Genomic DNA, 14376 nt, shown 5'->3' with positions numbered 1-14376 from the left:
ACCAACTATTTCAGATGTGCATACAGTACAAGTTACATGATGAACACAACTACTACTAACTAGGCTCCAAATGGTCACATTAAATATGTTGTTTTGCTGTACAATTCTTTCAACTATTATACTCCTATTACCTACGAGGCTACGAACAAAACACAGCTAGCTTCTCTCCAGTGGTTCCGAAGCTAAACTCTCAACTACTACATGTGTTTGGTTTCGGTGCTTATACATAGAACACTTGCCCAACATTCAGTAGGCTCTCATGGGGATCATTGAAGATGGTGTTGTTCTCCCTGTAGATCTTCCTAAGGAAAGCATACAAGTAATTGATAGCAATCTTTTTGATGAACCCTAAATCTCTGCGGGCCCCGATGACCGTGTTCCCGAGGATGTGCACCACCCCAACGTCCCTAGCATTTGCCCCAGGTGAGTCACGGTTCGGGCCCCTGACACCGAGCAGGTTTAGACATGTGCCCTGTGAAGCAAGACAAGTGCCACCCCAATAGTGCCTACCTGAGAATGGACAGATTACTGGGACAAATTATTCACACAAAATACGACATTCAATCAAATGACAGAAATGAAAAGCACGAGGGATAAGTAAATAATCTGGAAGGATAATGGGTTGTTGATTTTATAATTCCAACAAAACTTTATAGTACTAACTATAAGCCTATAGCCTTACACAGAGAACAAAAAATCATAGTACCTCAATGGAAGGCATGGTCACAGAGATGTGAAGGTCACCTCCATCATTCACTGCCTCCATCATGGTGATGCACTGTGAGCTAAATATGCAGTTGCACACCGAAACTCATGCAAGCTAACAAATGCAAATATGATAAGAGCACAATCAGAATGCATCCCAAGAAAAAAGGGTAGTGAAAAAATACGGAGATGGCCATTTATTTAACTATCTGATAGAAAGTAGAAAAAGAAGATAAGGTGAATGAGGAACGATTGTAACTAAACAAATAACAGATGGTATGTGTAGACAAGATGTGACCATTTGTCATCCCAATTGTCTCAATATAGAAGAATCATTGGTGTCATATTTTTTTCATATTTATCTTTTCACATAAACCTGGTTTTGAATTATTAATCTAGAGAATAATGGATAAATGTTGATTTGACCATACCTCAGCGAGTGCAGTATAGTGGAGCCTCTTTACTGTATTGGATTGGAACCACCATGGTAACTAAGCAACATTTCACACAAAGGATAAGGCTATGGGGATTAGATCATCTTGAACTGCACCACGGTATCTGACAGGACCTGCACCACATCCAGCACCTCACTTTAGATATGATTTAGTGGGATCTGACAGGATCTGCAAGTACCTGGTATGGCTTCCCAGGAGACCACTCCCGCGCATTTCATCGAACAGCTCCCGCGCATTCCTGGTGCGGCCCTGCGCGCTCAGCCCGTGCACGAGGTATCTGTACGTGAATGCATCTGGCTCGCACCCGTACAGTGGCCGCATCTGGTGCAACAGGCGTAGCACATCGTTGAGATGCAGAGACTGCCCGTAGCCCCTGATGAGCACGTTGACCGTGCGCGTGTCAACGGGGCACCCCGCCACCGCATCTGTGTGGTCCAGGTCCTCCTGGCTCGCTGCCAGGCCACGGTTCAGCCCAGACACCACGCTCTACGCAAGTCACCCAAGCAGAGCACGAGCGATCCGTTCGCATTTCACAGTCACACACGGGCCAAGGAAAAACAAAATGCTAGGATGTGAAACAATTAGCACGAGTTGCTAGATAATCACCGACCAGGAGACCTTCAGGGAGGCCACGTTGTCGGCGGCGGCGGCGCGGCCGTAGCGTGGATGGACAGTTCCTGCCGCTGCTGCCTGTAGCTACTCCGACTGGCACCGGCTACCCAAGGCGCGCTCTTGACGCGGGCATGACGAAGCAGAGCGCTGCTCGACGCGGTCGCGACGCAGCAAGATGAAGACCACGTCACGACCATGGCCATAGGGGACGGGCAGGCAGCGGGCACGTCTGCTTCGAGGATGTCATGCGGTGTGGCGCGCAGAGCAAAGAGGGAACGAAGAGAATGGATGCCGGGCTAGGGCTTGGTTGGGCTTGGGTACTCGCAGGAATCACAGCGAGCGCTCGAGATTTTCCATCGTGCTCCCTTTCCCTTTGAGCATCCCCGGCCATTGACGCTCTGGGGATGGGCCTTCCATCGACGATGCGGAAAGGGAAAGGGAGCATCGAAGGCGCGCCCTTCCATCGACACTCTAGGGACGGGCCTTCCATCGATGGCGCGGAATTGAGGTATGGTTGGGCGCTGGCCTAGAATTGTGGTATGGCTGGGCGCGGCGTGCGGTCCTCGCCCCATGGAAGGCATTCCCTTTTCGTCGACGGCGTGGCGTTTGTTGTCGGGGGACAGACAGAAGGGAGTCGAGGAGCGTGAGCGCACGGTCGGCTGCGGCGAGGTGGGGTGGAGCGGGAGGGACGAGAGCGCCGGGTGGGAGGGGCGTATCAGTCGAGGAGCAAGGAGCGCGAGCAGGCGGGCTAGAAGGCGCAGGGTCAGCGGATGCGAGGAGAGCACGGTGGCGGGGGTGGAGGCGGGCTTGCGCATCACGAGTCGGGGCGGGCACGGCGGGGAGGACGTCAGGGGCGGCCATGGCGCGGTGGAGGAGGATGTCGCGGGGGATCCAGGATCTCATCGCAGCGTGTGCAACGGGCGTCGTGGGGACGCGCGACGCGAGATCCAGGGGAGCGTCGGGAGGCAGAACAACGGCGCACGGTGTGGATGCCTACACACCGTGCTTATAGAGTAGTAGAGATTATTCCCCATAACTTATTGAGCTATGATCTTTTGTGAGCTCACACTTGCGATATATAACCCCCCACACAGGTGAAGAACATGTGGTCTTGGAGGAGCCGTACAATAAGGAGTATGAGTTTATCTAGGTGGTGTCTCCCAGTCAGCTTTATGGCGTCAAGGATGGACGTTTAGTTTGCTTTATTATTATCATTTATTTTTGTAAGACTTCCGTTATGTAATAATGACATTTATGATATTTGTGACATTTATCTCTATATACTTTGTCATTATATGTGTTGTTCTTCTTTGGCGCACATATGAGACGCACCCGGCTTTATCCCTTAAATCCGGGTGTGAAAGAAGTGGTCTCAGAGGAAATATTGATTGTAGGACGAAACCTAGATAGAACTGGACAAAACCCTTACCTACTTACCTTACTCTGATTTTTTCTATACTTATCTTGATCCTATCTCACCTTCTACTGTTCTACTCTGATTACTCTCATCTTTTCTATTATAAGACATGGAGGATTTCACACCTTAGAATTCTACATTTATGACCCTCTAAAGAGATAGGAAACCTAAGAAAAAAATTAAAAATTATTTTCTCTATTTAAAATATTGGTTCGTTGTTCTGATGATAAATGCATGATTTGCTTCTTTGATTGATTGAAATATTATAGAAGGGCATTCTAGCATGTACCACCATAAGGTAATGTATTAGCTTTAGTAGGTGACACACTAATCTACTTAGCTAATAAAACCCCCAAAGTAACATGTCTCGTAATTACTTGTCTTGTCTACAATTCTTTCTTACCATGTATTTCTAACTCAGATGGTCAATACCAGAAAGGGAGGCAGAATTGATCTACCTGCAACCCATTCAACCGGAGGGTGCTTAGACAACAACAACCAGAAATGGATCCTCCAAATCCTCCACCGGCCGGAACTGATCCAGTGGTTGCAGCCCAGATGCAGATGATGCAACAGATGGCAAACACTATGACGGATATGCAAGCGCAGATGCGGCAGGAACATCAAGAGATGCGCCAGGAGAGGCAAGAGATGCAGGAGGAAATGAGGCAAGAAAGGATGATATGACAACAACAAGCACCATTGCCTCCTCCACCACCACCAGTTCCACCCCGGGACAAGCACCGAGAGTTCATGAGCCACAAGCCACCGATGTTCGCCAGCCCTCTAGATCCTCTGCACGCTGATGATTGGTTGAAGTCAGTGGAGAAGATGTTGATTATAGCCCAATGCTCTGACCGGGAGAAGGTTCTTTATGCTTTTGGTCGTCTTACTGGTCCTGCTACTGATTAGTGGGATTCTTGCCCATGATGTTGCTGATACTATTACCTGGGAAGAGTTCACTACACAGTTTAGAAACTACCACATTCCTGTTGGACTGATGAAGATAAAGAAGAAGGAATTTCTGTCACTGAAGCAGGGGAGTATGTCAGTCAGCGAGTATCACGACAAATTTATTCAACTATCAAGATATGCACCAGATGAAGTGGCTGAGGATGAAAGGAAGCAGGAACACTTTATAGAGGGACTTAATGGACCACTGCAATATGCACTGGTGGTTCATACCTTTCCGTTGTTCCAGAGGCTTCTTGACAAGGCTCTAACTATTACCCCTAAAGCCACTAGTAGTAATTACCCCTAAAGGGCATGTCGAAGCAAATTATATGACCAACAGATTAACCTTGACAATTATGGGAAGAGAATTCTGGGCTACCCCTATAGTATTAGAAGAAAGCAGCATAGACCTGATACTTGGTATGGCGTGGTTGAGGAAGGCCAAAGCGGTTATACACTGTGCTAGGGGAACTATAGAACTCACCAGCTCTAAAGGGGAAAGATTTGAGGTTGAGATTACCATAACTGCCTCTACCAGATCCGGCATGTTTCTAGTAGATGGGAAGTTTGTAGGCAGCAACATCCATGTGGTTAGAGATTTCCCCGATGTCTTTCCAGAGGAGTTACCCGGTATGCCGCCAGATAGGGAAGTGGAGTTTGTCATTGACCTCTTACCTGGGATCGCTCCTATTTCAAAGAGGCCATACAGGATGTCAGTAGAAGAACTAAAAGAACTTAAGAAGCAACTAACAGAATTACAGGAGGCTGGGTACATTCGTCTGAGTTCCTCACCTTGGGGAGCGCCGATTCTGTTTGTACCAAAGAAGGATGGATCACAAAGGATGTGTGTGGATTATAGATCACTTAATGATGTTACCGTTAAGAACAAGTATCCTTTACCTCGTATTGAAGATTTATTTGATCAGATGAGATGTGCCAGGGTGTTTTCACTACAAAAATACCCCCCTATTGCAACACAATTATGTGTTGCTAGAAGTTGAAATAAGTGTTGCTAAGACTTATACCAACACATAATTATGTGTTGCCTATGCTGTCGTTGCTAGGGTCTACTGCAACACTTATATATATATATATATATGTTGGTAAGTCATGGCTATAAGCGTTGTTGTGCCACAACGGACATTTATTCCCTACTGCAACGCTTACATGCGTTTGTACCAACAAAGACAGGTTGACCCATATTGGATTTGGCAACATTTTGCTTAGATTTATGGCAACAAATTTATGCGTTGCAATGTTGTTGAACCGTATAACAATGGCAACATTTAGAATGGATTTGTGAGAGCACATATATGTGTTGCAAGAAATAAACATTTGTTGAATAGAAATTAATATACAACAGCATTTGCCATTAGTAAAATGAGAAGATCCAATTCATCCTAGGCATAAACACGATTGCAATGGACAAACAATTTCTCATTGAAATAAAATAGTCAATATACAGAGTAACACAACTTAAAAATAATCACCACTTCATGTGTGTACAAATATTTCTAGAGACAAATATATTGTTGGGGACTTGTTCTCAAATGCTATGAGTTAAGAACAAGGCAACATAAAAAATGTTAATCGTTAAAGTCCTTCGTCCTTCGAAGCATTGTTTCCCTTAGGATATAATGGTTCTCGGACGAAGGTTATGAAAGGCGTACCTTCATAACTTTATTATATAGTGACGAAGGATGAAATATAAGGAATATAAAAGACAACATAAACAATTATGTATTATTATCAGGCATAAACAGAAATATCGTTGAATTACAAGTGTACCTTCAACTGGAAAGAAGTGATAGTACAAGCGTGACGCAAAAAGCGAATGCCAAGTCAGCGTAAACAGTACGGGGGTACTGTTCACCTATTTATAGGCACAGGACACAACCCATACAAAATTACATTCATGCCCTTTACACTTGATGATAATTCTATAGTAATCTATCAAGGTCTAAATAGCCTTTTCATCTTTAAGTCGGTTTCACTTTTTGCTGCCACGCCGAAGCTTTCCTGCTCACACCTTCGGCGATGTATCAACCTTCGTATTATTCTGGTCTACTGTGATGCCGACTTGAGTCCGAAGATACCTGTTCACACATTATACTCCAGAAATACTGTTAAATCCTGTTTTTGAGGACCTTCGGAAGCCGAAGGCCCCCAACAGTAGCCACTCGCAATATTAATTTGTTTAAAATAATAAATTTAGATTGCGACATGGATGAAGGCTTTACGCCGAAGGTCCGAAAAAACACCTTCCCTTTGCTAGAATAGCAACATTCACTGACAAGCGGGGTCTTTCAATTTTCAACGCACTTGGCGTATAAATACGGTCATACCGCAAACTCATTTGACACGCTCTCTGGCCAACTGCTCCCGCTCACTCAATTTTTAGCTCTTGTGCACTAAGATTTGCTAAGCTTTTAGTTTTGAAGCTTTGACTTTGAAAATAGTTTTTTAGTGTCTCCGAAGATGTCTGAAGATAAGAAGACTGCTGCTGAGATGAAGCTGAGCCTCGACGAAGAGAAAAACTTGGGGTTTCTTATAGCGATGTCGAAGACCAACACGGAAAAAATCACCAAGGAGATTCTAGAAGGTTTGTCTGAGGATACTGGTGACAGCGACAGTTATGATGTGGACAGCGGTGGTGAAGACTCCGAAGATCGTCCCTGGCGACCAAGCCATTCAGTTTATGGTAAATCAACTATCAAAGAGAATCATCTTGTCAACATGAGAGGAAGGTATTTCCGGGATTTGTCCATTGTGAGGGCCGACGAAGGGGAGAAGACTTGTCCACACCCTGAAGAGAATGAAGTCGTAGTGTACCGAAGCTTTTTGAAAGCTGGGCTACGATTTCCCTTGAGCAGCTTCGTCGTGGAGGTGTTGAAAATCTTCGAAGTCTATCTTCACCAACTTACCCCTGAGGCAATTATAAGGTTGAATATCTTCGTGTGGGCCGTGAGAAGCCAAGGTCTAAAGCCTGATGCAAAAAGCTTCTGCAATATACACGAATTATCATACGAAACAAAACCTTGGGGTAAGGAACAGTACCATAATAATTTTGGCTGCTACAGTTTCGTTTCTCGGTCCGGGTCAAGCTGTCCCGTGCCAACCTTTCGGAAGAGATGGCCGGGCGACTGGATGACGGAATGGTTTTATGTGAAGAATGACCTGTCAGTACGAGAAGATATCAAAGGTATAATTATGCGCCCTATTTGGCAAAGCTTCGGCCTTCGGAGGCCGAAGGTTGAAATGAATGAAGCTGTCGAAGAATGCCAGAGGGCTTTCGGCGTTATCTGTTCTTTTATTGGAACGAGAGATTTAGTACAAGAGCATATTGCCTTCCGGGTATGGCCGCTCGCGGAGAAGTGGGAAATGCCGCAAGAAACCATAAAAGAGGCCGACGAAGGTGGACTTGTCAGACTGAAGTACACCTTCAAGTTCGGAGATAAATTCGTTGAGCCAGATGATGACTGGTTAAAAAGCATTGAAAATTTAAGTGATGAGCTGCTTGGGGCCTATTCGAAGGCCGAAGATACTGCGATGTCAGCAGCCTTCGGAGGCCGAAAAAAGAAGAGGCTGAATCGGGTATTTGATGCAATTGGGTTTGTCTACCCTGACTATTGCTATCCCATTCGAAGGCAGAAGAGAAAAAACACAACCTCTGCAAAAGGAGAAGTTGTAACTGCTCCTAGCGAGCCAGAACCGGAAAGAAAGAAGATAAAGGTCCTCACACATCGGCCGCGCTATATTGAACCAGCTTCGGTGCCTGAGTTTACTGGAAAAACTCGCTCGACCACCGAGGCTAAAAAGCCAACCAAACCAACCTTGCTGCCAGCAGTTGCAGAAATGGCCGAAGCGCCAAAAAGGATAGAATTGGAAGAGCCGAAGATTTTGCTACCAGAAACCGAAGAAATGGCCGAAGCGCCATCCACAGAAAAAATTGAAGAAGTGAAAAAACCATCTGAAGAAAAAGCATCAGAAGTTGCGAGTCCTGCAGCAAATGTTGAGGCAGTAAAAAATCAAAAAGTGCCAGCAGTGACTCCGAAAAGAAAGAGAATGGCTAATGTGCTAGATGTACTGGAAACAATCAAATCTTCAAGCACACCTCCGAAGAAGGCTGCCGCCACTCCTGAAACAACAACTGAAATTTCTGATACAAAAGCTTCAGAGCAAGAAACTGAAGCCGAAGCTGGGTCCTCAGAGCCCGTAAAGATAAAATCCTTGGAAACTGAGGATGAAAAAATAACAAAGCCAACTTTTGTTGAAGAAATCGGTGTCGTTGCCCCCGAAGCATCCTTCAAAGTTCGTGATTATATTGTTCGTCATGCTTCGGGGAAAAACTATCAGAAAAAGAAGAGCAAGAGGCCCAGCGCTACGCCCAAAAACTGAAGTATCCAAAGGGGGCGTTAATATTCAATGGTAGTGGAGAAGAAGACTTTTTGTATTGTCTCCCTGACAGCAAGGAGATTTCTGTCTGCCGGGAGATGAGCAAGAGCTTCGGATTCCCAACTTTAGAAGACGGGCTCTCGGTGCTGTCGAAGAACGATCTGGCCGACAGCCTGGCCTATAATAGCTTAAAGGTGCAACAAATGGGATCCTTGTATTTTTTGTGGAGACCAAAATTTTTCGTTTGCTTAAATCTATTGACACACACATATTTCTCTTTGCAGGGCCTGATACTTAGCAATGCCCTTAGGGCACAAAAAGATGCTGAAGACGAAGGGTGTGCTATGGCCCTGAGCAACCTTCGTTCCGAAGTAATTGAACTGAGGAACGAAGGCCTCGAAAAAGATAAAATATTACACTCATTGATAAATAAAATAAAGGAAGACGAAGCTGCTTTTAAGGGTCAAGCTGAAGCTCAGAAGCGCGAAATTGAAGATCTTCGGAAACAACTGGCCAGAGCCAAGGAAGAACGCATACTTGAAGAAACAAGGCGAGAACTCAGCGACCAATGGGCAGATCACTTAGAAGTAACTGTTGAAGAGCTTCGTTCGTCCAAGAAGAGATGTTATAACAAATCTATAGAGTGTGTTAAGAAGCTAAAAGCTAGCTTCGCCAGGGTCGGCGCCTTCTCAAGCGAAGAAAACTTTACGAGAGGCAATCCCGAAGGTCCCATCGAATGGATCGACCACGAAGCTGAGGCCTTCGAAGAGATTTTAAATAGCCGTGGAGATATATGTGCTTTCTCTGGTGCCAGAGGAATTGCCACCATTTTAGAGAAGAAGGGTTGTGAACATGTAAAAATTTTAGCACAATCCGAAGCTGCTTTGTCCTTTGAAGATGCAAGAGATCCTTCGGCCGAAGCTAGCATGATCGGTGGAAAATTTTTCACCGATATATGGGATAATGGTGGCCGAGAAATGGCAGGAGAAATTATTCAAAAAAGTGAAAAGGGCATTCACGATGCTAGAGAAGTGGCTGAGGCTGCTGAAAAGAGCGCAGAGCCCGAAGGTCAATTAGGTATTAACTAATAGTTTTTATTGTGTTGTAATTTTTGGTTTTAAGCTTCGTTTGCTATTTGTAATAGCAATGTAGCCGTATCCTGTCCTTCTTCAGATCCTGCTAAAACGTCTCCGGGCCCCCAGCCGAAAGGAGACGACGAAATTAAAAAGATGGCTGAAGCCATTATGGACGAAGTCGTCAATCGGCTCCTGAATGAGGCTGCAGAAGTTGTTCTGAGAGAAGATTAAATGCTATTGTAAATTAAACTTCTGAAATGTAATATATTGTAACATTTTGTAATCCTGAATGTAATATACCCATTTTTATTGCTCAATTCTTTACGATGCATGAAACTTTACACGTACCGCTTTTGAGTCTTTGACGAAAAAACACCTTCCCTTCTTTTCATGCTTCGTGAAGAGGAATTTTTCTTTGTCACAACAATATCGTGTTCTGATGAATAATATCCAGGCTTCATGAAGATACTTTCCGAAGCTATACTTCCGAAGGTCAATAACGTATCTCCTTGTGACATTATAATTTTTCCCTTTTTTCAAAACGTTCTTCAGTAGATTAATATGATGTCCACCTCTTGTGCCATATGCAACATGATGCATGATGCTTATGCTATGCGAAATGATGCGATGATGTTATGCTGTGTTAGATGGTGTTTATTCCGAAGATACACACATTTCTGCGACAAAACACATAATCTTTTGAATCAGCATTGTCTTTTTACTATAAGCCTCCCTTAGGAGCTTCTTCGCCTTTTACTTCAGCGGAATCAGCGTTTATTTTTCGCTGTAAGCCTCCCTTAGGAGCTTCTTCGCCTTTTACTTTCAGCGGTATTCGCGTTGACTTTTCGCGCTTCGCCTTTTACTTAGGCGGTATCAGCGTTGACTTTTCGCTGTATGCTCTGCATTCCCTTTGGAACGACTTTGGAGCAGAAAACTTACACTGCGCCCCCTTTGGAACGACTTTTTTGTGACTTCGGCAGACTTACTCTGCGTTCCTTAGAACGACTTTTTGTTGCTTCGAAGAATTTTCGATAGTTCGAAGGTCCTCTTTGTTATCACAAGTCTTTCAACAATTTAAGCCTGTGAAGAAAATATATTTTCCTTGTGGGAATCAACGAAACTATTTACATGAAACCTGAACAACGTCCTTTATTACAGAAAATAAAACTGAATGAAAAAGATTGCTATTAAGGTAGGATATTTGTCAATAGATGTGCTTTGACTCTGGCACGGTGCTGTTGACTGTGCGAGCTTCGGACTGCTCTCTGAAGTCCCTTTGATGTGGAGCATATTGGCTCCCTTCTGGCTGCTGACCTTGTTGCAGCGGTGGTGGAGGCGGAGGTTGTTGCCAGGAAGCCTGAGGTTGACTCGCCGAAGCAACAGAAACTGCAGGGTGATTGCCTACATACTCTGGGATGTAAGGCGAATGATACGAAGCAGTGTGCATGACCTGCTTCGGCTGAGCCTGTTGTGCTGCCGCTTCGGCTATTTCTTTTTGCTTCTGGATGGTAACATGGCACAACCTGGTGGTATGACCTTTGTTCTCACCACAGAATAAGCAAAAGATTCTTCTCGGTTGATCACCAAATCTTCCTCCGAAGCCCCTGGCGCCTCTGCCTCTTGGAGCTGGTGGTCGGAAGGAGCCTTGCTGTTGCCCCGAAGCTTGTGAGCAACATTGTGGCCTTTGCTGTTGGCTCCCTCTATCATCATTTTGTGTAGAGTTATGAATTGATCTGACATGCCTCGGGTAGAACCTCCCTCCGAAGCCCCTGGTCATTTCAGAAAACCTGAAAGCCTCCTCCCTTCTTTGGCGAAAATCATTATCGGCCCGAATGTACTCGTCCATCTTCTGGAGCAGCTTCTCCAAAGTTTGAGGAGGCTTCCTAGCGAAGTACTGAGCTGACGGTCCTGGCCGAAGCCCCTTGATCATGGCCTCAATGACAATTTCATTGGGCACCGTTGGTGCCTGTGCCCTCAAACGCAAGAACCTTCGGACATACGCCTGAAGGTATTCTTCGTGATCCTGGGTGCACTGGAATAGAGCTTGAGCAGTAACCGGCTTCGTCTGAAACCCTTGGAAGCTAGTTAACAACAAGTCCTTCAGCTTCTGCCATGAAGTGATCGTTCCTGGTCGAAGGGAGGAATACCAAGTTTGAGCGACACTCCTGACAGCCATAACAAAAGATTTGGCCATGACTGCGGCATTGCCACCATACGAAGATACTGTTGCTTCGTAGCTCATCAAAAACTGCTTCGGGTCTGAGTGGCCATCGAATATGGGAAGCTGAGGCGGCTTGTAGGACGGAGGCCAAGGTGTAGCCTGCAGCTCAGCGGACAGAGGAGAAGCATCATCAAAAACAAAATTCCCATGATGGAAATTGTCATACCAGTCATCTTCGTTGGGAAAACCCTCCTGATGAAGGTCTTGGTGCTGAGGCCTTTGGTGTTGCTCATCCTGGGCAAGGTGACGAACTTCTTCAGAGGCTTCGTCTATCTGCCTTTGCAGTTCAGCTAGCCTGGCCATCTTTTCTTTCTTCCTCTGCACTTGTTGATGAAGCATTTCCATATCTCTGATTTCTTGATCTATCTCGTCCTCTGGTGGTGTCGGGCTAACAGCCTTCCTTTTCTGGCTTCGGGCCTCCCGAAGGGAGACTGTCTCCTGATTGTGGTCCAGCGGTTGCAGAGCTGCATCCCCAGTTGCTGAAGCTTTCTTCGGCGCCATAACGAAGGTTTATGATCGCCGAAGGTGTTCAAAAAACTCAGAGTGGAAGTGAGTTCACCGGAGGTGGGCGCCAATGTTGGGGACTTGTTCTCAAATGCTATGAGTTAAGAACAAGGCAACATAAAAAATGTTAATCGTTAAAGTCCTTCGTCCTTCGAAGCATTGTTTCCCTTAGGATATAATGGTTCTCGGACGAAGGTTATGAAAGGCGTACCTTCATAACTTTATTATATAGTGACGAAGGATGAAATATAAGGAATATAAAAGACAACATAAACAATTATGTATTATTATCAGGCATAAACAGAAATATCGTTGAATTACAAGTGTACCTTCAACTGGAAAGAAGTGATAGTACAAGCGTGACGCAAAAAGCGAATGCCAAGTCAGCGTAAACAGTACGGGGGTACTGTTCACCTATTTATAGGCACGGGACACAACCCATACAAAATTACATTCATGCCCTTTACACTTGATGATAATTCTATAGTAATCTATCAAGGTCTAAATAGCCTTTTCATCTTTAAGTCGGTTTCACTTTTTGCTGCCACGCCGAAGCTTTCCTGCTCACACCTTCGGCGATGTATCAACCTTTGTATTATTCTGGTCTACTGTGATGCCGACTTGAGTCCGAAGATACCTGTTCACACATTATACTCCAGAAATACTGTTAAATCCTGTTTTTGAGGACCTTCGGAAGCCGAAGGCCCCCAACATATATAAACATATAACTCATCCAAAACAATATTGAACTTCATCCTAGGTAAATTAGGAAAGCTTTTTTTGGTAGCATAGTCTTCAAAATCTGTAGAAATCTTGCAGCTCTGAAACCAAAAATAAAATTGAATCAATGTGGATTCATAGTGCAACTTTGAAACTGAAACCTGGCAGCTCTAAAACTGAAATTAGATTTGAATCAATGTGGATTCATAGTGCAGCTCTGAAACTAAAATCTAGCAGTTATGAAACTGAAACCTGGCAGCTCTAAAACTGAAATTAGCTGGCAGCTCTGAAACTTCATCCTATGTACTGAAACTGATGAACAATATGAAAGCATTTCAGAATAATATATGCGCTAAAGAATACAATAATGTGATAGGAGAGCACAGGAATGAACGAGTTGAGAAATGCAAGATCAAAGGAGAGCACAAGTATGAATGAGCCGACCGATAAATGCAAGAGTGCGCTTTCCTACGAGAATGGGATTGAGAATAGGGGCGTACTGAGACAGCCGAACGGGCAATGGTCGACCCGCCAGCTCTGAAACCGAAGGCGATGGCAGCACTTCTGTGCATGCATGGAGGGACCAGGGAGGAGGAAGGTTCAAGAAATAACTGCTTCCATGTCGAGGGCCCATCGTTCTGCTACTAAACGCCTACTCTCGGTCGAGAAAAAAATCCAAGATCCACCATCAGTTTGGAGTGAGTGCCCCGCCATCAGTTGGGATCTTTATCTTTTAGAGACAATTTGGCAAACTAGGAATAAACGTCTCTGTTGTTACTATGACCAAGAACAGGAGCAGTGATGGTTGTTGCTACTGATATAGTGATCTGAGGCGACCAAACTCCCACTCAAACATTTCCTGCAGGACTGCAAAATTGAGGATAAAAGTTTAGACTAGAAATCATAGTAGCCATCCAGTTTTCAGAAAAGCAATGCACAATAATTAAATTATAAAACAAATCAATACGAAGATATGCACAATAGTTTTCAGTAAAGCAATGCACAATAGTCGTCTGTAGCTGAAGGCAGGTATGTTTTTTTACTGAACTTACAATTCAGTGTTTGTCATTGCATAAGCGGTAGCTGGCAGCGAAAGGTCGCTAGTTAGCTAGTCTCTTGGTGTTAGTTTCATAGAGAGGCAACGCAAATCACCTTTGACAATGGTCGATTGGTTACTCCAAAGTGCAAACAAATCTTATATCACTTGTTAGTTAAGGTGCGTCGTAAATCTTACAAAATGGCACCCAGTTCTGCCACCTGCTGATGATGAGCATGTGTGGAGCGCGAAATAGATAGTGTTGTTTGTTCCACTCTGAG

Source organism: Zea mays, chromosome 7 (assembly GCF_902167145.1).
Source record: "Zea mays cultivar B73 chromosome 7, Zm-B73-REFERENCE-NAM-5.0, whole genome shotgun sequence".
NCBI classification, from domain to species: Eukaryota; Viridiplantae; Streptophyta; class Magnoliopsida; order Poales; family Poaceae; genus Zea; species Zea mays.
This window is presented reverse-complemented; position numbering follows the sequence as displayed.